Source organism: Amia ocellicauda, unplaced genomic scaffold, assembly GCF_036373705.1.
Source record: "Amia ocellicauda isolate fAmiCal2 unplaced genomic scaffold, fAmiCal2.hap1 HAP1_SCAFFOLD_95, whole genome shotgun sequence".
In the NCBI taxonomy this organism is placed as follows: Eukaryota; Metazoa; Chordata; class Actinopteri; order Amiiformes; family Amiidae; genus Amia; species Amia ocellicauda.
Genome location: NW_027103020.1, coordinates 245515 through 270428, shown reverse-complemented (window position 1 = coordinate 270428; position 24914 = coordinate 245515). Strand labels below are relative to the sequence as shown.

Genomic DNA, 24914 nt, shown 5'->3' with positions numbered 1-24914 from the left:
CAGGGTGAGGTACACTCGGACCCTCACCATGATGGATGTCACCCTAGCAAAATGGCTACCATCTTACCAAATGACCTATGACCTTACAAATGGTAACAAAATGGCTCCCATCTTACCAGATGACCTATGACCTTACAAATGGCTGACATCCAATATGGCCGATATCATCCAAGATGGCTGACAAGGGAGGGTAAAAGGGTAACCCTGGGGGTGATGGGAAGGAGAGAGAAGTTCCGGTTCAAAGGTGGGGGTAACCGGAAGGTGAGGTGGGCCTTCCGGTCTATGGTACGTAGGGAGGGCGGGACTTCCGGCTGTCAAAATTGTAAGTGATGCTGCCATCATACCGTTTGACATTGTCTCCAAGGTTCTCATCGTGAATAACAAACAAAATTCAAACTACCTTCTGGCCTGACCTTCTAGCTTGACCTAATCTTTCTTAAGTATACAAGAGAGAAAAACAGGTGTGAGAAAAGAATTTCTAACTTTCCTTCCATACATACATACATACATACATACATACATACATACATACATACGGAAAATAAATAATAGAATTTTGAATCACAATAAGATGTTATCAAGTACAGAAAAAGAAAATGTAATAAAATGTGATCTTAAATACATACAAATAAAGAAAATTGGTTTACTATTTCCAGATTCCTTTTTTGAAATACAATGACATGCATTACAAATGAGTATTTACATTATATTTACAGCCGGTGCTCGTGTGTCACTGTGTCCCTCAGGCTGTGGTAGGCGCTGACATATTGGGCAGCCAGGGTGGCTGTGTGTCCCTCCCCCAGGAGGACTGACCGTTTTTCTTTTTTCTAAGTTTTGTCACAGGTTGGGTGGGCATCCATTATGTTGTTACAGAATGTGTCCCTTATTTTGGGCTAAAGCTTTCCGTGGAGGGGAACGTGGATCAGTTTGTACCATTTTTGGGAAGATCTGCCTTGTTGGGGCGGAGCTGTGATCCAGGTGAACAGCAGATCGGGCATAGGTGGGCATGTGGGCAGAGGAGTAGGAAGGCCGGTCAAGCAAATAAGCTTGCTAAGGTACGCAGCAGCAGCAAGCAGCCCCCCCATCCAGCCAGCCAGCCAGTCTGGCTAGCAGTGACTGAGTGGTTGACAGACGGCAAGCAACGGAATGTACGTGCTCTGTGATGTCATAGCAGTCAGCTGAGAGAGGCTCGTGATGTCATCGCTGAGCTGTCTGTCTGTCTGTCTGTCTCTCTCTCTCTCTCTCTCTCTCTCTCTCTCTCTCTCTCTTCCTCTCAATTCAATTCATTTGTATTGTCAAAGCAATTGGACATACATACATACATACATACATACATATATATATATATATATATATATATATATATATATATATATATATATATATATATATATACATACATACAAACATCCATACATGCTAGAAAGTCATTACTATGTTATCTTAAAGGCTAACTAAGCAGAACATATATCATTATAGAACAGAGTTCATAGGTCAACACATGGTTTTAGGGAACAGGCTCGTAGGTCATACCGTTTGACATTGTCTCCAAGGTTCTCATCGTAAATAACAAACAGAAATCAAACTATCTTCTGGGCTGATCTTCTAGTTTGACCGTATCTTTCTTAAGTATACAAGAGAGAAAAACAGGTGTAAGAAAATAATTTCTAATTTTCCTTCTACACATATATACATACATACATACATATGTAGCGTTATGTTGGGTGTATTTGGATAAGAGCATTTGGGCTCTGAGCTGAAGCACGGATCTAAAGAAGACCTCTCCCCCCCCCAAAGTTATCAGATTTCCTTAGCTCATCAGCTTGGAACTGGTTTGCATCAAAGTGACAGTTTTGGGGAGGATGGCACCGAGAAGAGGCCAAATAGTTTGGAATTCTGCTATGAGATGTCTGGAGAAAGGGGCCTGTAGGTGATAAAAACTCTTTGAAGTGGACGAGAGCCGAAATCCCGACATAGAGCTACGAACCCGGGCCAACCGGCATTTCCAAAAGATGGCATGGATTGACATCAGTCATAAATCAAGCCCCCCTCCAATAGGACACTGGGGGCTGAAACCGAAATCCAATCTCAAGAACTCAGGGACCAATCACCTACTGATCTGACAGACTTTAAGGAACAGCGGACAGTCTTTCTCTCTCTCTTTCTCTCACCTGAACCAGAAACTCGCTGCCACAGCTCAACCTGTAGCTCTGTTGCCAGAACCGGAATCAGAAACCAACCAAGTCTTTGCCGGCAACAGAAGAGTTAAACTGGGAGAAGGAGATTGAGCCGTACGAAGAATTCTTTTAAAGGACTTTATTAAATAAATAACTTTACAGACCCACCTGATCAGTGGAGTTTTACAGCTGGACAATTGACTAAGTCGACTGAATACGAAAGTGTCAGTCACTTAAATAGCTATTTGAGTCTTAAGAAACTTGACCCTTGGAATAAACAGGGCCCTGCTTTCCTCAAAGACTTTGTCTTCAAGTAACTACGGTGGAACCCTGCTTACAAAGAAGATTTTGTGCACAACCTTGGAGCATTCAAACCAGTGGAAAATCTGTTTGGAAAAGACTCTACATTCCCGAAACCCCAACTTACAGGTGCATCGACTGAGTGGAAGTTCTTGGACAAAGCCGAACCGGACTGCCTTTGTTCCAAACCACACGGACCTCGTGCCGAGTGCTGTTATCTGAGCCCGAAGGCAGAGAGGCCTCTCTGCGACGAAGTTCACATAAGTTTAACAGTTTGGAGTTTGTGATTCATGACATTTGAGAAATCAATTAGAAATGTTAATCTGTGATTCATAACTCTAGAATGTGTAATATCATTTAGTTTTCTTAAATATAAATGTGTGTTGCATTAAACTGTTTTGTTGATAATTTTAGAAATAAAATCTGTCAACCCCGAGAAATATCTTCTCATTCCTGTTTAACTGTTTAGTCTGAAATTGACACAAGTTAATAGACATTAGATTATTGGTGGCCCTGCCTATCCTTAATCATTGAATAATAATCAGTTAAGGGAAATTGTGGTAACAAATAGGATCTTTCTCGGCACCTAAACGTAAATGAGACTGATATATATATAACGAGAAGTTACCCGACATAAAAACTAACCTGCGTAGTTATTTAATGTCTGACTAATAATACTAACGAGAGACTCACCTTCGTCTTACTAACCGGTATTGTAGTCAATGTGTTTATAACCTTTTTTGTTTAACGATTTGTTAAACGGAATGTACGTGCTCTGTGCTGTCATAGCAGTAAGCTGAGAGAGGCTCGTCATGTCATCGCTGAGCTGGCTGGCTGGCTGGCTGGCTCTCTGTGTGTGTGTGTGTGTGTGTGTGTGTGTATGTGTGTCTCTCTGTCTGTCTGTCTGTCTCTCTCTCTCTCTCTCTCCCTCTCAATTCAATTCATTTGTATTGTCAAAGCAATTGGACATGCATACATACATACATACATATATATGGAAAATAAACAATATGTGTACATCTCTTTCGGCATTAGTGGTGCCCTCACAGATGTGCAAGTTACATGACAGACAGACAGACAGACACACACACACTTTCACAGACAGACAGACAGACAGACACACGCATATTATGGGTCTTTGTTGGGTAGTGAAATGGGTAGCATCAGTCGCAGTGTGGGTAATGTCAGGGAGCCAATCATAGTCCCCGTTATTTGCATATCGTGGCGCAAAGCATTCTGGGAAAAGCAACTAAACACGTTTAGTCATGTATTTGTCCATAGTTTACACATGAGATGAAAGAGACAGTATGACGTATTGAGCACCTGGGATTCCTCATGTGTATGTGAGGGGCAGAGGAACCGGATCCCAAGTGTGCGTCCCTGGTGCTATAGGTTTCAAAGCATGCAGGGGAATAGGCACCCCACCCTGACACCTACAGAAGACTGGATAGGGAGATATAAATAGCAATGGGGAGACTCTTGTACTTGGTGTGGCTCTATCCATATAGTGGGGCCAGCAGCCACTTAGCAGGTGCAGCAATAGAAGCTCAGCCTGGGGAGACTGGATTTAGCATTTCCTCTCCATTTTGATAACTATCCATAATCATTTCTGCAAAATACTTCTATGATACCTATGTATGTTTTTTACTTGTACTATATTATACTATCAAGTATCAGTGTACACATACAATGTGACCTGTTACATTAATACAGAGGCCACGGAAGGCCAGATCACTAATAGCCACTGTCCCCTGATATTACACTTTTTCACAATCACTTTGGCACTCATTTCAGAACCTTGATGTCATTTTTCAAAACTCTAGACACTAAACTCACACCCGATGATCAAAATGCACATTTTTCAAAACTCTAACACTTTTTTACAATTGCTTGGATACAATACACATCAACCTCAGATCATTTGTTCATTGAACTAAAATGACACAACTTACATCAAAGTATTACCATTTCAAAATGCAATTCACACATTACATCTGAGATCACTGTCTATTCATTTCATTACAGAGATCTAACTATCAATTGATACAGCTGCTCAAAATGATAAGTGACTGTTGCATTACTCTTAATGCATAGTTTTATGGAAACTGACAAACAGTATTCCATGTTTCGATCATGAAAGTTTCAGGATAATGAGATCCATTGACACCAATAACCGAGGAGCATGGTTTCTTAGGGTTACCATAGACTTGACTGTGTCTTCTTGTTTGTGAAGGAACAGGACTGTGTTTTCCTGTCTGGGTTCCCGCAGGCTTAAGTGGGTTTGACCTACTATTAGAAAAAAAAAAAAAAAAATGGAGCGCTAATTAATTGTTCAATATCTGATACGCCGGTGATAATATAAAATAACGTGTTTATAGTTTATAGAAGTTTATAGTGTTTATGGTAAATGAAGAAAAGTCATTAAGTTATATACAAGTTCTATAAATGCAAACATTGAAAAGCATGTTTGTTGTTATTCCTATATAGGATTTAGTATTATTTGTGTTTTCTTGTTTTTTGCTATGTTTTCTCCCCTGTCGTTTATTGTTATTTTGCGGGCTTGCACGCCTTGGTTGTTGTGTACAAAACGATACATAGAAAATGGGAAAACGTGTTACTGTGTGGGAACAGCTCTAGTAAGACGGGCGACCCGCCACTTAAAGGTACACATGTAAGGTACATGTATGATAACTATGGAGTGAAGCGGTGCGTTTGACTGGACAATAGGTGACAGAAAATTAAGGTTTCCAGAAGATGGGACTTTTGATTCAGATAGACTTGATCACCTAAAAACGGTTTTGCAAAATAGGAATACAAAGCATTAAGAAATGAGAAACCAAAGCTAGCTATCTTAAAACATTTGTTAGAGAAAAGAAAGAAAAGACAACAGGCATAATTCAATCTGAATGCCCCGAAGACAAATTAAAAATATATATATATATATGTTTTTCAGTATAAATGACAGTCCTCAAGATACTGAAGGAAAATTACTAGATAAGTAATAAATAAGGGTAGTTTGAGACACTGCAGGTCAATATGACATGCCAACCAAAACCATGGTATCTGAATTTACTATGGATATAAATTAATATGTGTCTCTTTGTATGTTTGTACGTTTTCAGTTTGCGCAAGGTAAATGTCCATATTTTGACTTTTTCATGTACTGTATAGTCCAGAATATGACTAAGAGAGTCATAAGTCACAAATAGTTACAGAATGATAGCTAAAAAACGCCAGTTAAATATGTTGTAATAACAGACCTACAAGAAAGTCAGCATTTAACTGTACACAGAATGCTATTGCAAACAGAAATAATAATACAAAATTAAGTTATTTAAATAGGTCTTACGAATACAGAAGTTAAAAGTAACATGTTAGAAATGGAATTAGAGCCAAATTTAGAAATAGGAATCCGAGGCAACCACAAACATTCGGTGAAGGTTTCTTACATATTGATAAATAGATAACCAGATACTCCAGGAAATTAACGATGTGCTCATTTGGAAGCTATGAGTTCCACAATGAAGAGTTTTTAAATCCCTAGTAATAGATCCCTAAATACAATGTGTAGGTAAGAAATTAACTATTGATCAGTTCAATCTGGATTCGGGAACAGTTCTTCTGAACCTGTACTGGTGTAGATTGGACTTCAATAGGAGGAAGTGACACAATAAAGACATGAGCCGCGCAGGAGGACAGTCTTAGTGCCCACGCAGGTTCTTAGTTGGGGAAATCATTGACTGGACACATTTTTTGAAAATGTGCTTTCCTGAAGTACCTGGACATCATTATTGAGATCAATGAAAAGGCTTATTTTCCAAAGATTAAATACATTCATTAACTACAATAATGTAGTGAAATGTATATAAATAGTAATAATACAAATCGATCAAATATAACTTGCATTTTCTTGTAAGAAATTAGGAATAGGAGAAAGAACAGCTGTTGGGATGCAGTGCGATGTTATCCAAAATTGAAAGCGGTTGAGAAAGGAGAGTTTGTTCTGTGTGAGACAAATGTACTGCCACGAGAGACTCTGATGGTGATTGACTGGAATATGAGGGAAAATAATGAAGTTACTACAGGTATAACTAAAGGTGTAACATAACTAATTTAATGAAACATAGTCATGGCAAGTTATAAAACTGTTTGGAAATAGTCCTTTCACAAACAGAAATACCCTATCAATTAGGAAGAGGGGGGCAGGGGGCAAGGGCCGTATGTGCTCCTCTGCTCCCCCTGTTCGCCTGAGCAGACAAGCAGCCTGAGATGAGAGAGAGAGAGAGAGAGAGAGAGAGAGAGAAGTCAGAGACAAGGCAGAGACTGTAAGTACGTGTAAGGGTTCATAACTTATTACAAACAGAGCAAGAGTGTAATGAATGGTAATTTACACTGCTTGTATTAATAATGATAATAATATTGATGTTGATACAGACGAATACATCACATACTAGATGACAACCGCATAAAACTAATAATAATGAAAATAGGAATAATAGGAGTATGGAAATAATTTCAAATTATGGTTTATTGGTAAAAAATGAATTGAGAAACAAAGATTAATAACTGCCATCATTTACCCAACTACTATTAACTATGGTGTTGAAGGAGCTGCTGTAATAGTTATTGTAATGTTCTCAGGTATTTAAGTTAGATAAAAGGACAAAGATAAGCACATTGTTTTGAAACTTTGACAACTCCACACAAAAAGAGTATCTACACTAGGAAGTAAAGCTGATTCAATAAACACAGGAGATATGATGCTGCTGACGACAGCTGAGTGCTGTACTGAAATAATTTGATAAATGAGATAAATTGGAATCAAGATTATTATTATTTTGAATTGTCCCTTTACTAGAAACCTTATAGATTGTGCGAATGTCAACTAATGTGATAGAGATGCCTTTTATAAGGACGATCTCTGATGTTGTGTGAACCACACATTGTGTCTTCAGACTGATTTATTCCACATGGCAGATATGCATATTATGAATCGTGTCCTGAAGGAACCGATGTCTGACCCATATGGAGAAGATGCTGGTGTTCTTGTTGAGACACAGTAGGCCGAGGGCGCGGCTTTAAAGACAGCCTCACAGCAACTTGAACAGACCAATGCTGAGGTCCACTACGCTGAAGTGATGCTTGACTCAGTGGAGAAATAAGTTAAAATACTATAATTAAAGGTTTTCCAGATTATAGGAATCTACAATATATTGTGAAACTGCTCAGATGACGTCCGCAGTAGCACATATTCTTCTATTGATAGTTTAATTTATAATGTACTATTAGTGGAGATGTCACATTATTCAAATGAATAGAATGACAGCCATGAAGTCAGAATCAGTCCATTGCCCTTCACTTAAGATTTGTACAATGTATAATGTTTATAAATCAAAACGCAACAAATATATGTACAATACAGTTTACAAACTGAATTTGTAAAAAAGAATGTTTTGCTGACTTTTGTATTCTCTTTGAAGCAACAAAATGTATGTGTTATGTATGTCGTAACTAGGGTTTGACTTTTATGACCTGGGGCTGGATGAAATTTAATTTGAGATGCACTGTAAAAGCTCCAGGAAATTGCAACTGGCCACTGCACCTTCCATAAGAGAGCTCAAACATTTGCTAATGCATTGGTTGCCTCACAGGCACTCTTTCCCTGGTTTGCCCATGTGGCGCATGGTGTTGGCCACACGGGCAAAGGGGGGATGTGTGCATCAGTCTTTTAAATTGGTTTGCCCCAGGTTTTATAGTAACAGCTTAGCAATATTGTAGAACTTGCCACATTTGTCAAGCTCATAATCCTGCAATATGCAAATAGATTGTGTTCAAAAGCTTAAATGTTGTGGATATGAATATATACTTGTAATAATATATAGGTGTTCTAAATGGGTTGAAGCCTATCCCGTAGGAAGGCTGAAGTAGTAAAAGTAGCAAAAATACAGTTAAGGGATGTTATATGTAGATTTCGCATTCCAGGGAAATTTCCAGTGATAGGAACACTCACTTCACTGGGACAATAGTGCAGGAACTATGCAAAGCCCTGCGAGGTAAACAACATTTTCACTGCCCCATCAGGCTCAGTCAGCTGGAGCAGTGGAGAAACAAAATGGGATATTAAAGAATAAGCTGTCTAATATATGCAAACAAACAGGACTCAAACGTCCAGATCCCCTTCCTATAGTCCTAATGACAATGAAATCGTCAGCAAATTGAGAAAAACAGGTCTTTCTCCGTGTGAGATTATTATGGGATGACTTATGAGACTCTCCATCACTCCTCCATTGTCTGTAAGGGAAATGGACATCCACTTGATGGATGATGCTATGTTGTCTTTTTGTATGGGACTAACACGTGCTTTCGAAGCTGTCCATTCACAGATGAAAGCCGCCCAGACTGAACCATCCCAGCAGGTTTACCACCCCTTCCAGCAAGATGACTGTGTATATCAAAGCACACAAGAGAAAGTCCTCCCAACAGCCCAGGTGGACAGGGCCCTACCAGGTGCTCCTGACCACCCACACAGCTGTGAAGTGCCTAGGAACGACGACATGGATCCACTCCTCACACTGCAAACTTGCCAATCGAGGCGATCAGCACAACCCTGGTGGAGAACAGAGGGATAAAGGAATTGTTCTTCCACATCAGATTTGACATTACTGTATGTATGCAGGCCCTTGTAATTGCTTTTCCAATACTGCCAACTGGTTATTGATGATTGATTTCACATTGTGGTACGAGTATCGAGTGAAATGCGTGCTATCCACCTCAACAACACAGCGATAACATGGAGCCGGCAGGTGATCCAGGTCACAATAGAGGTCAAGCAGTGGGAGGAGGAAGACGTGGTGGTCAAAGGTGTAGCGTAAGGTACACTTATAAAATTCAATTAAAGAAGTGAATTTATAGTATCACCTTATCACGAATCCTGGAATCTTGTAGAACTCTTTTCTGTAATAATTGGATGCAGACACCAATTCCAAAGATATAAATTGTCAAATTTATTCAAAAACAAAGACTAAATGTAGCACTACACTAATTATACAAAAGGGAAAAACTAATTAAAATTCAACTCTAGATCAACAAATCAAAGACAAATCACTTCCGTGACCAAATCAAAGACCATGGGATCGCATATGATAACACACAAATCATTAAACAAAAAAGGTTATAAACACATTGACTACAATACCGGTTAGTAAGACGAAGGTGAGTCTCTCATTAGTATTGTTAGTCAGACATTCAATAACTACGCAGGTTAGTATTTATGTCAGGTAACTTCTCGTTATATATATATCAGTCTCATTAACGTTTAGGTGGAGAGAAAGATCCTATCATTACTTGTTACCACAATTTCCCTTAACTGATTATTATTCAATGATTAAGGATAGGCAGGGCCACCTATAATCTGGTGTCTATTAACTTGTGTCAATTTCAGACTAAACAGTTAAACAGGAATGAGAAGATATTTCTCGGCGTTGTCAGATTTTATTTCTAAAATTATCAACAAAACAGTTGAATGCAACACACATTTATATTTAAGAAAACTAAATGATATTACACATTCTAGAGTTATGAATCACAGATTAACATTTCTAATTGATTTCTCAAATGTCATGAATCATGAACTCCAAACTGTTAAACTTATGTGAACTTCGTCGCAGAGAGGCCTCTCTGGCTTCGGGCTCAGATAACAGCACACGGCACGAGGTCCGTGTGGTTTGGAACAAAGGCAGTCCGGTTCGGCTTTGTCCAAGAACTTCCACTCAGTCGATGCACCTGGAAGTTGGGGTTTCGCGAATGTAGAGTCTTTTCCAAACAGATTTTCCACTGGTTTGAAGGCTCCAAGGTAGTGCACAAAATCTTCTTTGTAAGCAGGGTTCCACCGTAGTTACTTGAAGACAAAGTCTTTGAGGAAAGCAGGGCCCTGTTTATTCCAAGGGTCAAGTTTCTTAAGACTCAAATAGCTATTTAAGTGACTGACACTTTTGTATTCAGTCGACTTAGTCAATTGTCCAGCTGTAAAACTCCACTGATCAGGTGGGTCTGTGAAGTTATTTATTTAATAAAGTCCTTTAAAATAATTCTTCGCTCAATCTCCTTCTCCCAGTTTAACTCTTCTGTTGCCGGCAAAGACTTGGTTGGTTTCTGATTCCGGTTCTGGCAACAGAGCTACAGGTTGAGCTGTGGCAGCGAGATTCTGGTTCAGGTGAGAGAGAGAGAGAGAGAAAGACTGTCCGCTGTTCCTTATAGTCTGTCAGATCAGTAGGTGATTGGTCCCTGAGTTCTTGAGATTCGATTTCGGTTTCAGCCCCAAGTGTCCTATTGGAGGGAGGCTTTATTTATGACTGATGTCAATCCATGCCATCTTTTGGAAATGCCGGTTGGCCTGGGTTCGTAGCTCTATGTCGGGATTTCGGCTCTCATCCACTTCAAAGAGTTTTTATCACCTACAGGCCCCTTTCTCCAGACATCTCATAGCAGAATTCCAAACTATTTGGCCTCTTCTCGGTGCCATCCTCCCCAAAACTGTCACTTTGATGCAAACCAGTTCCAAGCTGATGAGCTAAGGAAATCTGATAACTTTGGGGGGGGAGAGGTCTTCTTTAGATCAGTGCTTCAGCTCAGAGCCCAAATGCTCTTATCAAAATACACCCAACATAACGCTACATATGTATGTATGTATGTATATATGTGTAGAAGGAAAATTAGAAATTATTTTCTTACACCTGTTTTTCTCTCTTGTATACTTAAGAAAGATACGGTCAAGCTAGAAGGTCAGCCCAGAAGATAGTTTGATTTCTGTTTGTTATTTACGATGAGAACCTTGGAGACATTGTCAAACGGTATGACCTACGTGCCTGTTCCCTAAAACCATGTGTTGACCTATGAACTCTGTTCTATAATGATATATGTTCTGCTTAGTTAGCCTTTAAGATAACATTGTAATGACTTTCTAGCATGTATAGATGTATATATGTATGTATATATATATATATATATATATATATATATGTATGTATGTATGTCCAATTGCTTTGACAATACAAATGAATTGAATTGAGAGGAAGAGAGAGAGAGAGAGAGAGAGAGAAAGAGAGAGAGAGAGACAGACAGACAGACAGACAGACAGCTCAGCGATGACATCACGAGCCTCTCTCAGCTGACTGCTATGACATCACAGAGCACGTACATTCCGATGCTTGTCGTCTGTCAACCACTCAGTCACTGCTAGCCAGACTGTCCCTAAGACAAAGTGTACAATACTTCAATTATATCTCCTCCAGACTGAAAGAGAGTATTACGAGCTACGATGAAGTTACCCAAGAGACGTATAAAGCTTGCAGCACCTGGTATTTCCAGGAGGTCACCCATCCAAGTACTGACCAGGACCTGCCCCGTTCAGCTTACGCGATCTGACGAGATCGAGCGCGTTCAGGACGGTGTGGACACAAGCCGAGAGGCCTGGCTGCATGATGTCTCTTAATGGTTGGCGGGTATTGACGGAACTTCCAGCAAAAAAAAAAAAAAAGAAAAACGGAGGGAAAAATATCAGTGCAGCAAAGGATGTTGAAAGTAGCCAGGTACGTGTACAATACTTCAATTATATCTCCTCCAGACAGAAAGAGAGTATTAAGAGCTACGATATAGTTACCCAGGAGACGTAAAAAGCTTGCAGCACCAGGTTTTTCTAGGAGGTCTCACATTCAAGTACTGACCAGGTCCTGCCCCGTTTAGCTTCCGAGATCTGATGAGATCGGGCGCATTCAGGACAATGTGTCCGCATGCCAAGAGGCCTGGCTACATGATGTCTCTTAAAGGCTGGAGGATATTGACGGAACTTCCAGCAAAATAATGAAGAAAAAAGAAAAATGGAGGGAAAAATATCAGTGCAGCAAAGGGTGTTGAAAGTAACCGGGTACGTGTACAATATTTCAATTATATCTCCTCCAGACTGAAAGAGAGTATTAAGAGCTACGATAAAGTTACCCAGCAGACGTAAAAAGCTGGCAGCACCTGGTATTTCCAGGAGATCTCCCATCCAAGTACTGACCAGGTCCTGCCCCGTTTCGTTTCCGAGATCTGACGAGATCGGGCGCGTTCAGGTCTGTGTGTCCGCAAGCCGAGATGCCTGGTTGCATGATGTCTCTTAAAGGCTGGCGGATATTGATGGAACTTCCAGAAAAAAGAAAAAATAAAAAGAAAAATGGCGGGAAAAATATCAGTGCAGCAAAGGGTGTTGAAAGTAGCCGGGTACGTGTACAATTCTTCAATTATATCTCCTCCAGACAGAAATAGAGTATTAAAAGCTACGATGAAGTTACCCAGGAGACGAAAAAGCTTGCAGCACCTGGTATTTCCAGGAGGTCAGCCATCCAAGTACTGACGAGGCCCTGCACCGTTTAGCTTCCGAGATCTGATGAGATCGACCGCGTTCAGGACGGTGTGGCCGCAAGCCAAGCAGCCTGGCTACATGATGTCTCTTAAAGGCTGGAGGGTATTGACGGAACTTCCGGCAAAAAAAAAAAGAAAAAAGAAAAATGGAGGAAAAAATATCAGTGCAGCAAAGGGTGTTGAAAGTAGCCGGGTATGTGTACAATTCTTCAATTATATCTCCTCCAGACTGAAAGAGAGTATTACGAGCTACGATGAAGTTACCCAAGAGACGTATAAAGCTTGCAGCACCTGGTATTTCCAGGAGGTCACCCATCCAAGTACTGACCAGGACCTGCCCCGTTCAGCTTACGCGATCTGACGAGATCGAGCGCGTTCAGGACGGTGTGGACACAAGCCGAGAGGCCTGGTTGCATGATGTCTCTTAATGGTTGGCGGGTATTGACGGAACTTCCAGCAAAAAAAAAAAAAAAGAAAAACGGAGGGAAAAATATCAGTGCAGCAAAGGATGTTGAAAGTAGCCAGGTACGTGTACAATACTTCAATTATATCTCCTCCAGACAGAAAGAGAGTATTAAGAGCTACGATATAGTTACCCAGGAGACGTAAAAAGCTTGCAGAACCAGGTATTTCCAGGAGGTCCCACATTCAAGTAATGACCAGGCCCTGCCCCGTTTAGCTTCCGAGATCTGACGAGATGGGGCGCGTTCAGGACGGTGTGGTTGCAAGCCAAGAGGCCTGGCTGTATGATGTCTCTTAAAGGCTGGAGGGTATTGATGGAACTTCCAGCAAAAAAAAAAAAAAAAAGAAAAACGGAGGGAAAAATATCAGTGCAGCAAAGGGTGTTGAAAGTAGCCGGGTACGTGTACAATTCTTCAATTATATCTCCTCCAGACTGAAAGAGAGTATTAAGAGCTACGATGAAGTTACACAGGATACGTAAAAAGCTTGCATCACCTGGTATTTCCAGGAGGTCACCCATCCAAGTACTAACCAGGCCCTGGCCCGTTTAGTTTCCAAGGTCTGACGAGATCGGGCGCGTTCAGGACGGTGTGGCCGCAAGCCAAGAGGCCTGGCTGCATGATTTCTCTAAATGGCTGGAGGATATTGACAGAACTTCCAGCAAAAAAAAATGAAAAAAGAAAAATGGAGGGAAAAATATCAGTGCAGCAAAGGGTGTTAAAAGTAGCCGGGTACGTGTACAATACTTTAATTATATCTCCTCCAGACAGAAAGAGAGTATTACGAGCTACGATGAAGTTACCCAAGAGACGTATAAAGCTTGTAGCACCTGGTATTTCCAGGAGGTCACCCATCCAAGTACTGACCAGGACCTGCCCCGTTCAGCTTACGCGATCTGACGAGATCGAGCGCGTTCAGGACGGTGTGGACACAAGCCGAGAGGCCTGGTTGCATGATGTCTCTTAATGGTTGGCGGGTATTGACGGAACTTCCAGCAAAAAAAAAAAAAAAGGAAAACGGAGGGAAAAATATCAGTGCAGCAAAGGATGTTGAAAGTAGCCAGGTACGTGTACAATACTTCAATTATATCTCCTCCAGACAGAAAGAGAGTATAAAGAGCTACGATGAAGTTACCCAGGAGACGTAAAAGCTTGTAGCACCAGGTTTTTCTAGGAGGTCTCACATTCAAGTACTGACCAGGTCCTGCCCCGTTTCGTTTCCGAGATCTGATGAGATCGGGCGCGTTCAGGTCTGTGTGTCCGCAAGCCGAGATGCCTGGTTGCATGATGTCTCTTAAAGGCTGGCGGATATTGATGGAACTTCCAGAAAAAATAAAAAATAAAAAGAAAAATGGCGGGAAAAATATCAGTGCAGCAAAGGGTGTTGAAAGTAGCCGGGTACGTGTACAATTCTTCAATTATATCTCCTCCAGACAGAAATAGAGTATTAAAAGCTACGATGAAGTTACCCAGGAGACGAAAAAGCTTGCAGCACCTGGTATTTCCAGGAGGTCACCCATCCAAGTACTGACGAGGCCCTGCACCGTTTAGCTTCCGAGATCTGATGAGATCGACCGCGTTCAGGACGGTGTGGCCGCAAGCCAAGCAGCCTGGCTGCATGATGTCTCTTAAAGGCTGGAGGGTATTGACTGAACTTCCAGCAAAAAAAAAAAAGAAAATAAAAAAATGGAGGGAAAAATATCTGTGCAGTAAAGGGTGTTGAAAGTAGCCGGGTACGTGTACAATTCTTCAATTAAATCTCCTCCAGACAGAAAGAGAGTATTAAAAGCTACGACGAAGTTCCCCAGGTGACGTAAAAAGCTTGCAGCACCTGGTACTTCCAGGAGGTCTCCCATCCAAGTACTGACCAGGTCCTGCCCCGTTTAGTTTCTGAGATCTGACGAGATCGGGCGCGTTCAGGACGGTGTGGCCACAAGCCGAGACGCCTGGCTGCATGATGTCTCTTAAAGGCTGGCGGGTATTGACGGAATTTCCAGCATAAAAAAAAAAAAAAAAATAGAAAAATGGAGGGCAAAATATCAGTGCAGGAAAGGGTGTTGAAAGTAGCCGGGTACGTGTACAATTCTTCAATTATATCTCCTCCAGACAGAAAGAGAGTATTAAGAGCTACGATAAAGTTACCCAGGAGAAGTAAAAAGCTTACAGCACCTGGTATTTCCAGGAGGTCACCCATCCAAGTACTGACCAGGCCCTGCCCCGTTTAGCTTCCGAGATCTGACGAGATCGGGCGCATTCAGGACGGTGTGGCCACAAGCCGAGACGCCTGGCTGCATGATGTCTCTTAAAGGTTGGCGGGTATTGACGGAACTTCCAGCAAAAAAAAAAAAGAAAAAAGAAAAATGGTGGGAAACATATCAGTGCAGCAAAGTGTGTTGAAAGTAGCCGGGTACGTGTACAATTCTTTAATTATATCTCCTCCAGACTGAAAGAGAGTATTAAGAGCTACGATGAAGTTACCCAGGGGACGTAAAAAGCTTGCAGCACCAGGTATTTCCAGGAGGTCACCCATCCAAGTACTGTCTAGGCCCTGCCCCATTTAGCTTCCGAGATCTGATGAGATCAGGCGCGTTCAGGACGGTGTGGCCGCAAGCCAAGAGGCCTGGCTGCATGATGTCTCTTAAAGGCTGGCGGGTATTGACGGAACTTCCAGCAAAAAAAAAAAAAAAAAATAGAAAAAGGGAGGGAAAAATATCAGTGCAGCAAAGGGTGTTGAAAGTAGCCGGGTACATGTACAATTCTTCAATTATATCTCCTCCAGACAGATAGAGAGTATTAAGAGCTACGATAAAGTTACCCAGGAGACGTAAAAGCTTGCAGCACTAGGTATTTCCAGGCGGTCTCACATTCATGTACTAACCAGGTCCTGCCCCGTTTAGCTTCCGAGATCTGACGAGATCGGGCGCGTTCAGTATGGTGTGGCCGCAAGCCGAGATGCCTGGCTGCATGATGTCTCTTAAAGGATGGCGGGTATTGACGGAATTTCCAGCAAAAAAAAAAAAGAAAAATAGAGGGAAAAATATCAGTGCAGCAAAGGGTGTTGAAAGTAGCCGGGTACGTGTACAATTCTTCAATTATATCTCCTCCAGACAGAAAAAGAGAATTAAGAGCTACGATGCAGTTACCCAGGAGACGTAAAAAGCTTGCAGCACCTGGTATTTCCAGGAGGTCACACATCCATGTACTGACCAGGCCCTGCCCCGTTTAGCTTCCGAAATCTGATATGATCGGGCGCATTCAGGACGGTGTGACTACAAGCCAAGAGGCCTGGCTGCATGATGTCTCTTAAAGGCTGGCGGATATTGACGGAACTTCAAGCAAAAAAATAAAATAAAAAGAAAAATGGAGGGAAAAATATCAGTGCAGCAAAGGGTGTTGAAAGTAGCCTAGTACGTGTACAATTCTTCAATTATATCTCCTGGAGACAGAAAGAGAGTATTAAGAGCTACGATGAAGTTACCCAGGAGACGTAAAAGGCTTGCAGCACCTGGTATTTCTAGGAGGTCTCCCATCCAAGTACTGACCAGGCCCTGCCCCGTTTAGATTCCGAGATCTGACGAGATTGGGCGCATTCAGGACGGTGTGGCCGCAAGCCGAGAGACCTGGCTGAATGATGACTCTTAAAGGTTGGCGGGTATTGACGGAATTTCCAGCAAAAAAAAAAAAAAAAAAAAATAGAAAAATGGAGGGAAAAATATCAGTGCAGGAAAGGGTGTTGAAAGTAGCTGGGTACGTGTACAATTCTTCAATTATATCTCCTGCAGACAGAAAGAGAGTATTAAGAGCTACGATGAAGTTACCCAGGAGACGTAAACAGCTTGCAGCACCTGGTATTTCTAGGAGGTCTCCCATCCAAGTACTGACCAGGCCCTGCCCCGTTTAGCTTCCGAGATCTGACGAGATCGGGCGCATTCAGGACGGTGTGGCCACAAGCCGAAAGGCCTGGCTGCATGATGTCTCTTAAAGGCTGGCGGGTATTGACGGAACTTCCAGCAAAAAAAAAAAAGAAAAATAGAGGGAAATATACCAGTGCAGCAAAGGGTGTTGAAAGTAGCCGGGTACGTGTACAATTCTTCAATTATATCTCCTGGAGACAGAAAGAGAGTATTAAGAGCTACGATGAAGTCACCCAGGAGACGTAAAAAGCTTGCAGCACCTGGTATTTCTAGGAGGTCTCCCATCCAAGTACTGACCAGGCCCTGCCCCGTTTAGCTTCCGAGATCTGACGAGATCGGGCGCATTCAGGACGGTGTGGCCACAAGCCGAAAGACCTGGCTGCATGATGTCTCTTAAAGGTTGGCGGGTATTGACGGAACTTCCAGCAAAAAAAAAAAAAAAGAAAAATGGATGGAAAAATATCAGTGCAGCAAAGGGTGTTGACAGTAGCTGGGTACGTGTACAATTCTTCAATTAAATCTCCTGCAGACAGAAAGAGAGAATTAAGAGCTACGATAAAGTTACCCAGGACACGTAAAAGCTTACAGCACCTGGTATTTCTAGGAGGTCTACCATCCAAGTACTGACCAGGCCCTGCCCCGTTTAGCTTCCGAGATCTGACGAGATCGGGCGCATTCAGGACGGTGTGGCCACAAGCCGAAAGGCCTGGCTGCATGATGTCTCTTAAAGGTTGGCGGGTATTGACGGAACTTCAAGCAAAAAAGAAAAAGAAAAAAAGAAAAAAGAAAAATGGATGGAAAAATATCAGTGCAGCAAAGGGTGTTGACAGTAGCTGGATACGTGTACAATACTTCAATTATATCTCCTCCAGACAGAGAGAGAGTATTAAGAGCTACGATAAAGTTACCCAGGAGACGTAAAAGCTTGCAGCACTAGGTATTTCCAGGAGGTCTCACATTCATGTACTGACCAGGTCCTGCCCCGTTTAGCTTCCGAGATCTGACGAGATCGGGCGCGTTCAGGATGGTGTGGCCGCAAGCCGAGATGCCTGGCTGCATGATGTCTCTTAAAGGCTGGCGGGTATTGACGGAACTTCCAGCAAAAAAAAAAAAGAAAAATAGAGGGAAATATACCAGTGCAGCAAAGGGTGTTGAAAGTAGCCGGGTACGTGTACAATTCTTCAATTATATCTCCTGGAGACAGAAAGAGAGTATTAAGAGCTACGATGAAGTTTCCCAGGAGACGTAAAAAGCTTGCAGCACCTGGTATTTCTAGGAGGTCTCCCATCCAAGTACTGACCAGACCCTGCCCCGTTCAGCTTCCGAGATCTTACGCGATCGGGCGCATTCAGGACGGTGTGGCCACAAGCCGAAAGGCCTGGCTGCATGATGTCTCTTAAAGGTTGGCGGGTATTGACGGAACTTCCAGCAAAAAATAAAAATAAAAAAAGAAAAAAGAAAAATGGATGGAAAAATATCAGTGCAGCAAAGGGTGTTGACAGTAGCTGGATACGTGTACAATACTTCAATTATATCTCCTCCAGACAGAGAGAGAGTATTAAGAGCTACGATAAAGTTACCCAGGAGACGTAAAAGCTTGCAGCACTAGGTATTTCCAGGAGGTCTCACATTCATGTACTGACCAGGTCCTGCCCCGTTTAGCTTCCGAGATCTGACGAGATCGGGCGCGTTCAGGATGGTGTGGCCGCAAGCCGAGATGCCTGGCTACATGATGTCTCTTAAAGGCTGGCGGGTATTGACGGAACTGCCAGCAAAAAAAAAAAGAAAAATACAGGGAAATATACCAGTGCAGCAAAGGGTGTTGAAAGTAGCCGGGTACGTGTACAATTCTTCAATTATATCTCCTGGAGACAGAAAGAGAGTATTAAGAGCTACGATGAAGTTACCCAGGAGACGTAAAAAGCTTGCAGCACTGGTATTTCTAGGAGGTCTCCCATCCAAGTACTGAACAGGCCCTGCCCCGTTTAGCTTCCGAGATCTGACGAGATCGGGCGCATTCAGGACGGTGTGGCCACAAGCCGAAAGGCCTGGCTGCATGATGTCTCTTAAAGGTTGGCGGGTATTGACGGAACTTCCAGCAAAAGAAAAAAAAAAAAAAAATAGAAAAATGGAGGGAAAAATATCAGTGCAGGAAAGGGTGTTGAAAGTAGCCGGGTACGTGTACAATTCTTCAATTATATCTCCTCCAGACAGATAGAGAGTATTAAGAGCTACGATAAAGTTACCCAGGAGACGTAAAAGCTTGCAGCACCAGGTATTTCCAGGAGGTCTCACATTCAAGTACTGACCAGGTCCTGCCCCGTTTAGCTTCCGAGATCTGACGAGATCGGGCGCGTTCAGGACGGTGTGGCCACAAGCCGAGATGTCTGGCTGCATGATGTCTCTTAAAGGCTGGCGGGTATTGACGGAATTTCCAGCAAAAAAAAAAAAAAAAAAAATAGAAAAATGGAGGGAAAAATATCAGTGCAGGAAAGGGTGTTGAAAGTAGCCGGGTACGTGTACAATTCTTCAATTATATCTCCTGGAGACAGAAAGAGAGTATTAAGAGCTACAATGAAGTTACCCAGGAGACGTAAAAGGCTTGCAGCACCTGGTATTTCTAGGAGGTCTCCCATCCAAGTACTGACCAGGCCCTGCCCCGTTTAGCTTCCGAAATCTGACGAGATTGGGCGCATTCAGGACGGTGTGGCCGCAAGCCAAGAGGCCTGGCTGCATGATGTCTCTTAAAGGTTGGCGGGTATTGACGGAACTTCCAGCAAAAAAAAAAAAAAAAAAGAAAAATGGATGGAAAAATATCAGTGCAGCAAAGGGTGTTGACAGTAGCTGGGTACGTGTACAATACTTCAATTATATCTCCTCCAGACAGATAGAGAGTATTAAGAGCTACGATAAAGTTACCCAGGAGACGTAAAAGCTTGCAGCACCAGGTATTTCCAGGAGGTCTCACATTCATGTACTGACCAGGTCCTGCCCCGTTTAGCTTCCAAGATCTGACAAGATCGGGCGAGTTCAGGATGGTGTGGCCGCAAGCCGAGATGCCTGGCTGCATGATGTCTCTTTAAGGTTGGCGGGTATTGACGGAACTTCCAGCAAAAAAAAAATATAAAAAAAGAAAAATGGATGGAAAAATATCAGTGCAGCAAAGGGTGTTGACAGTAACTGGATACGTGTACAATACTTCAATTATATCTCCTCCAGATAGAGAGAGAGTATTAAGAGCTACGATAAAGTTACCCAGGAGACGTAAAAGCTTGCAGCACTAGGTATTTCCAGGAGGTCTCACATTCATGTACTGACCAGGTCCTGCCCCGTTTAGCTTCCGAGATCTCACGAGATCGGGCGCGTTCAGGATGGTGTGGCCGCAAGCCGAGATGCCTGGCTGCATGATGTCTCTTTAAGGCTGGCGGGTATTGACGGAACTTCCAGCAAAAAAAAAATATAAAAAAAGAAAAATAGAGGGAAATATACCAGTGCAGCAAAGGGTGTTGAAAGTAGCCGGGTACGTGTACAATTCTTCAATTATATCTCCTGGAGACAGAATGAGAGTATTAAGAGCTACGATGAAGTTACCCAGGAGACGTAAAAAGCTTGCAGCACCTGGTATTTCTAGGAGGTCTCCCATCCAAGTACTGACGAGGCCCTGTCTCGTTTAGCTTGCGAGATCTGACGAGATCGGGCGCATTCAGGACGGTGTGGCCACAAGCCGAAAGGCCTGGCTGCATGATGTCTCTTTAAGGCTGGCGGGTATTGACGGAACTTCCAGCAAAAAAAAAAAATAAAAAAAGAAAAAAGAAAAATGGATGGAAAAATATCAGTGCAGCAATGGGTGTTGACAGTAGCTGGATACGTGTACAATACTTCAATTATATCTCCTCCAGACAGAGAGAGAGTATTAAGAGCTACGATAAAGTTACCCAGGAGACGTAAAAGCTTGCAGCACTAGGTATTTCCAGGAGGTCTCACTTTCATGTACTGACCAGGTCCTGCCCCGTTTAGCTTCCGAAATCTGACGAGATCGGGCGCGTTCAGGATGGTGTGGCCGCAAGCCGAGATGCCTGGCTGCATGATGTCTCTTAAAGGCTGGCGGGTATTGACGGAACTTCCAGCAAGAAAAAAAAAAAAAAAAAATGGAAAATGGAGGGAAAAATATCAGTGCAGCAAAGGCTGTTGAAAGTAGCCGGGTACGTGTACAATACTTCAATTATATCTCCTCCAGACAGATAGAGAGTATTAAGAGCTACGATGAAGTTTCCCAGGAGACGTAAAAAGCTTGCAGCACCAGGTATTTCCAGGACGTCTCCCATCCAAGTACTGACGAGGCCCTGCCCCGTTTAGCTTCAGAGATCTGACGAGATCGGGCGCGTTCAGGATGGTGTGGCCGCAAGCCGAGATGCCTGGCTGCATGATGTCTCTTAAAGGTTGGCGGGTATTGACGGAACTCCCAGCAAAAAAAAAAAGAAAAATAGAGGGAAATATACCAGTGCAGCAAAGGGTGTTGAAAGTAGCCGGGTACGTGTACAATTCTTCAATTATATCTCCTGGAGACAGAAAGAGAGTATTAAGAGCTACGATGAAGTTACCCAGGAGACGTAAAAAGCTTGCAGCACCTGGTATTTCCAGGAGGTCACACATCCAAGTACTGACCAGGCCCTGCCCCGTTAAGCTTCCGAAATCTGATATGATCGGGCGCGTTCAGGACGGTGTGACTACAAGCCAAGAGGCCTGGCTGCATGATGTCTCTTAAAGGCTGGCGGATATTGACGGAACTTCCAGCAAAAAAAAAAAAAAATGGATGGAAAAATATCAGTGCAGCAAAGGGTGTTGACAGTAGCTGGGTACGTGTACAATACTTCAATTATATCTCCTCCAGACAGATAGAGAGCATTAAGAGCTACGATAAAGTTACCCAGGAGACGTAAAAGCTTGCAGCACGAGGTATTTCCAGGAGGTCTCACATTCATGTACTGACCAGGTCCTGCCCCGTTTAGCTTCCGAGATCTGACAAGATCGGGCGCGTTCAGGACGGTGTGGCCGCAAGCCGAGATGTCTGGCTGCATGATGTCTCTTAAAGGCTGGCGGGTATTGACGGAATTTCCAGCAAAAAAAAAAAAAAAAAAAAAGAAAAATGGAGGGAAAAATATCAGTGCAGGAAAGGGTGTTGAAAGTAGCCGGGTACGTGTACAATTCTTCAATTATATCTCCTGGAGACAGAAAGAGAGTATTAAGAGCTACGATGAAGTTACCCAGGAGACGTAAAAAGCTTGCAGGACCTGGTATTTCCAGGAGGTCTCCCATCAAAGTACTGACCAGGCCCTGCCCCGTTTAGCTTCCGAGATCTGATGAGATCGGGCGCGTTCAGGACGGAGTGGCCACAAGCCGAAAGGCCTGGCTGCATGATGTCTCTTAAAGGTTGGCGGGTATTGACGGAACTTCCAGCAAAAAAAAAAATTAAAAAAAGAAAAAAGAAAAATAAATGGAAAAATATCAGTGCAGCAAAGGGTGTTGACAGTAGCTGGATACGTGTACAATACTTCAATTATATCTCCTCCAGACAGAGAGAGAGTATTAAGAGCTACGATAAAGTTACCCAGGAGACGTAAAAGCTTGCAGCACTAGGTATTTCCAGGAGGTCTCCCATCCAAGTACTGACCAGGCCCTGCCCCGTTTAGCTTCCGAGATCTGACGAGATCGGGCGCATTAAGGACGGTGTTGCCACAAGCCGAAAGGCCTGGCTGCATGATGTCTCTTAAAGGTTGGCGGGTATTGACGGAACTTCCAGCAAAAAAAAAAAAAAAAAAAAATAGAAAAATGGAGGGAAATATACCAGTGCAGCAAAGGGTGTTGAAAGTAGCCGGGTACGTGTACAATTCTTCAATTATGTCTTCTCCAGACAGAAAGAGAGTATTAAGAGCTACGATGAAGTTCCCCAGGAGACGTAAAAAGCTGGCAGCACCTGGTATTTCCAGGAGATCTCCCATCGAAGTACTGACCAGGCCCTGCCCCGTTTAGTTTCCGAGATCTGACGAGATCGGGCGCGTTCAGGATGGTGTGGCCGCAAGCCGAGATGCCTGGCTGCATGATGTCTCTTAAAGGTTGGCGGGTATTGACGGAACTTCCAGCAAAAAAAAAAAGAAAAATAGAGGGAAATATACCAGTGCAGCAAAGGGTGTTGAAAGTAGCCGGGTACGTGTACAATTCTTCAATTATATCTCCTGGAGACAGAAAGAGAGTATTAAGAGCTACGATGAAGTTACCCAGGAGACGTAAAAAGCTTGCAGCACCTGGTATTTCTAGGAGGTCTCCCATCCAAGTACTGACAAGGCCCTGCCCCGTTTAGCTTCCGAGATCTGACGAGATCGGGCGCGTTCAGGCCGGTGTGGCCTCAAGCCAAGAGGCCTGGCTGCATGATGTCTCTTAAAGGCTGGAGGTTATTGACGGAACTTCCAGCAAAATAAAAAAGAAAAAAGAAAAATGGAGGGAAAAATATCAGTGCAGCAAAGGGTGTTGAAAGTAGCCGGGTATGTGTACAATTCTTCAATTATATCTCCTCCAGACAGAAAGAGAGTATTTAGAGCTACGATAAAGTTACCCAGGAGACGAAATAACTTGCAGCACCTGATATCTCCAGGAGGTCACCCATCCAAGTACTGACGAACCCTTGCCCCGTTTAGCTTCCGAGATCTGATGAGATTGGGCGCGTTCAGGACGGTGTGGCCGCAAGCCAAGAGGCCTGGCTGCATGATGTCTCTTAAAGGCTGACGGGTATTGACGGAACTTCCAGCAAAAAAAAAATGGATAAAGAAAAATGGAGGGAAAAATATCAGTGCAGCAATGGGTGTTGAAAGTAGCCGGGTACGTGTACAATACTTCAATTATATCTCCTCCAGACAGAAAGAGAGTATTAAGAGCTACGATGAACTCACCTAAAGGATTATTAGGAACACCATACTAATACTGTGTTTGACCCTCTTTCGCCTTCAGAACTGCTTTAATTCTACATGGCATTGATTCAACAAGGTGCTGAAAGCATTCTTTAGAAATGTTGGCCCATATTGATAGGATAGCATCTTGCAGTTGATGGAGATTTGTGGGATGCACATCCAGGGCACGAAGCTCCCGTTCCACCACATCCCAAAGATGCTCTATTGGGTTGAGATCTGGTGACTGTGGGGGCCAGTTTAGTACAGTGAACTCATTGTCATGTTCAAGAAACCAATTTGAAATGATTCGACCTTTGTGACATGGTGCATTATCCTGCTGGAAGTAGCCATCAGAGGATGGGTACATGGTGGTCAAAAAGGGATGGACATGGTCAGAAACAATGCTCAGGTAGGCCGTAGCATTTAAACGATGCCCAATTGGCACTAAGGGGCCTAAAGTGTGCCAAGAAGACATCCCCCACACCATTACACCACCACCACTAGCCTGCACAGTGGTAACAAGACATGATGGATCCATGTTCTCATTCTGTTTACGCCAAATTCTGACTCTACCATCTGAATGTCTCACCTCTTTTTCCTATTTGTAGTGGAGATGAGTGGTACCCGGTGGGGTCTTCTGCTGTTGTAGCCCATCCGCCTCAAGGTTGTACGTGTTGTGGCTTCACAAATGCTTTGCTGCATACCTCGGTTGTAGCGAGTGGT

General features: G+C 42.9%; 4 non-coding genes and 32 pseudogenes across 4 annotated transcripts; all 36 read right to left on the bottom strand.

The window, feature by feature from the left end:
- Positions 1-11818: 11818 nt before the first annotated feature.
- Positions 11819-11937, bottom strand: LOC136746019 (uncharacterized; annotated as a pseudogene).
- Positions 11938-12150: 213 nt separating this feature from the next.
- On the bottom strand, positions 12151-12269 carry LOC136746030 (uncharacterized; annotated as a pseudogene).
- Positions 12270-12485: 216 nt separating this feature from the next.
- LOC136746035 (uncharacterized) lies at positions 12486-12604 on the bottom strand (annotated as a pseudogene).
- Positions 12605-12819: 215 nt separating this feature from the next.
- On the bottom strand, positions 12820-12938 carry LOC136745998 (uncharacterized; annotated as a pseudogene).
- Positions 12939-13154: 216 nt separating this feature from the next.
- Positions 13155-13273, bottom strand: LOC136746018 (uncharacterized; annotated as a pseudogene).
- A 213-nt stretch (positions 13274-13486) lies between these two features.
- Positions 13487-13605, bottom strand: LOC136746042 (uncharacterized; annotated as a pseudogene).
- A 215-nt stretch (positions 13606-13820) lies between these two features.
- LOC136746090 (uncharacterized) lies at positions 13821-13939 on the bottom strand (annotated as a pseudogene).
- A 215-nt stretch (positions 13940-14154) lies between these two features.
- LOC136746021 (uncharacterized) lies at positions 14155-14273 on the bottom strand (annotated as a pseudogene).
- Positions 14274-14819: 546 nt separating this feature from the next.
- On the bottom strand, positions 14820-14938 carry LOC136746096 (uncharacterized; annotated as a pseudogene).
- Positions 14939-15155: 217 nt separating this feature from the next.
- Positions 15156-15274, bottom strand: LOC136746095 (uncharacterized; annotated as a pseudogene).
- A 219-nt stretch (positions 15275-15493) lies between these two features.
- On the bottom strand, positions 15494-15612 carry LOC136746091 (5S ribosomal RNA). The gene has a single exon (XR_010816296.1). It is a non-coding gene; the product is annotated as a 5S ribosomal RNA (ribosomal RNA).
- A 217-nt stretch (positions 15613-15829) lies between these two features.
- On the bottom strand, positions 15830-15948 carry LOC136746064 (5S ribosomal RNA). Its single transcript, XR_010816290.1, has one exon. It is a non-coding gene; the product is annotated as a 5S ribosomal RNA (ribosomal RNA).
- A 217-nt stretch (positions 15949-16165) lies between these two features.
- Positions 16166-16284, bottom strand: LOC136746007 (uncharacterized; annotated as a pseudogene).
- A 210-nt stretch (positions 16285-16494) lies between these two features.
- LOC136745997 (uncharacterized) lies at positions 16495-16613 on the bottom strand (annotated as a pseudogene).
- A 216-nt stretch (positions 16614-16829) lies between these two features.
- LOC136746087 (uncharacterized) lies at positions 16830-16948 on the bottom strand (annotated as a pseudogene).
- Positions 16949-17169: 221 nt separating this feature from the next.
- Positions 17170-17288, bottom strand: LOC136746054 (5S ribosomal RNA). Its single transcript, XR_010816280.1, has one exon. It is a non-coding gene; the product is annotated as a 5S ribosomal RNA (ribosomal RNA).
- A 210-nt stretch (positions 17289-17498) lies between these two features.
- LOC136746053 (5S ribosomal RNA) lies at positions 17499-17617 on the bottom strand. Its single transcript, XR_010816279.1, has one exon. It is a non-coding gene; the product is annotated as a 5S ribosomal RNA (ribosomal RNA).
- A 212-nt stretch (positions 17618-17829) lies between these two features.
- LOC136746074 (uncharacterized) lies at positions 17830-17948 on the bottom strand (annotated as a pseudogene).
- Positions 17949-18172: 224 nt separating this feature from the next.
- On the bottom strand, positions 18173-18291 carry LOC136745996 (uncharacterized; annotated as a pseudogene).
- Positions 18292-18501: 210 nt separating this feature from the next.
- LOC136745985 (uncharacterized) lies at positions 18502-18620 on the bottom strand (annotated as a pseudogene).
- A 224-nt stretch (positions 18621-18844) lies between these two features.
- On the bottom strand, positions 18845-18963 carry LOC136745995 (uncharacterized; annotated as a pseudogene).
- A 209-nt stretch (positions 18964-19172) lies between these two features.
- On the bottom strand, positions 19173-19290 carry LOC136746082 (uncharacterized; annotated as a pseudogene).
- Positions 19291-19510: 220 nt separating this feature from the next.
- On the bottom strand, positions 19511-19629 carry LOC136746086 (uncharacterized; annotated as a pseudogene).
- A 220-nt stretch (positions 19630-19849) lies between these two features.
- On the bottom strand, positions 19850-19968 carry LOC136746080 (uncharacterized; annotated as a pseudogene).
- Positions 19969-20183: 215 nt separating this feature from the next.
- On the bottom strand, positions 20184-20302 carry LOC136746026 (uncharacterized; annotated as a pseudogene).
- A 217-nt stretch (positions 20303-20519) lies between these two features.
- On the bottom strand, positions 20520-20638 carry LOC136746010 (uncharacterized; annotated as a pseudogene).
- Positions 20639-20856: 218 nt separating this feature from the next.
- LOC136745991 (uncharacterized) lies at positions 20857-20975 on the bottom strand (annotated as a pseudogene).
- A 224-nt stretch (positions 20976-21199) lies between these two features.
- On the bottom strand, positions 21200-21318 carry LOC136746031 (uncharacterized; annotated as a pseudogene).
- A 220-nt stretch (positions 21319-21538) lies between these two features.
- On the bottom strand, positions 21539-21657 carry LOC136745988 (uncharacterized; annotated as a pseudogene).
- A 209-nt stretch (positions 21658-21866) lies between these two features.
- LOC136746006 (uncharacterized) lies at positions 21867-21985 on the bottom strand (annotated as a pseudogene).
- Positions 21986-22191: 206 nt separating this feature from the next.
- On the bottom strand, positions 22192-22310 carry LOC136746022 (uncharacterized; annotated as a pseudogene).
- A 219-nt stretch (positions 22311-22529) lies between these two features.
- Positions 22530-22648, bottom strand: LOC136746072 (uncharacterized; annotated as a pseudogene).
- Positions 22649-22872: 224 nt separating this feature from the next.
- LOC136746076 (uncharacterized) lies at positions 22873-22991 on the bottom strand (annotated as a pseudogene).
- Positions 22992-23212: 221 nt separating this feature from the next.
- Positions 23213-23331, bottom strand: LOC136746085 (uncharacterized; annotated as a pseudogene).
- A 209-nt stretch (positions 23332-23540) lies between these two features.
- LOC136745986 (uncharacterized) lies at positions 23541-23659 on the bottom strand (annotated as a pseudogene).
- A 215-nt stretch (positions 23660-23874) lies between these two features.
- LOC136746041 (uncharacterized) lies at positions 23875-23993 on the bottom strand (annotated as a pseudogene).
- Positions 23994-24914: the final 921 nt, after the last annotated feature.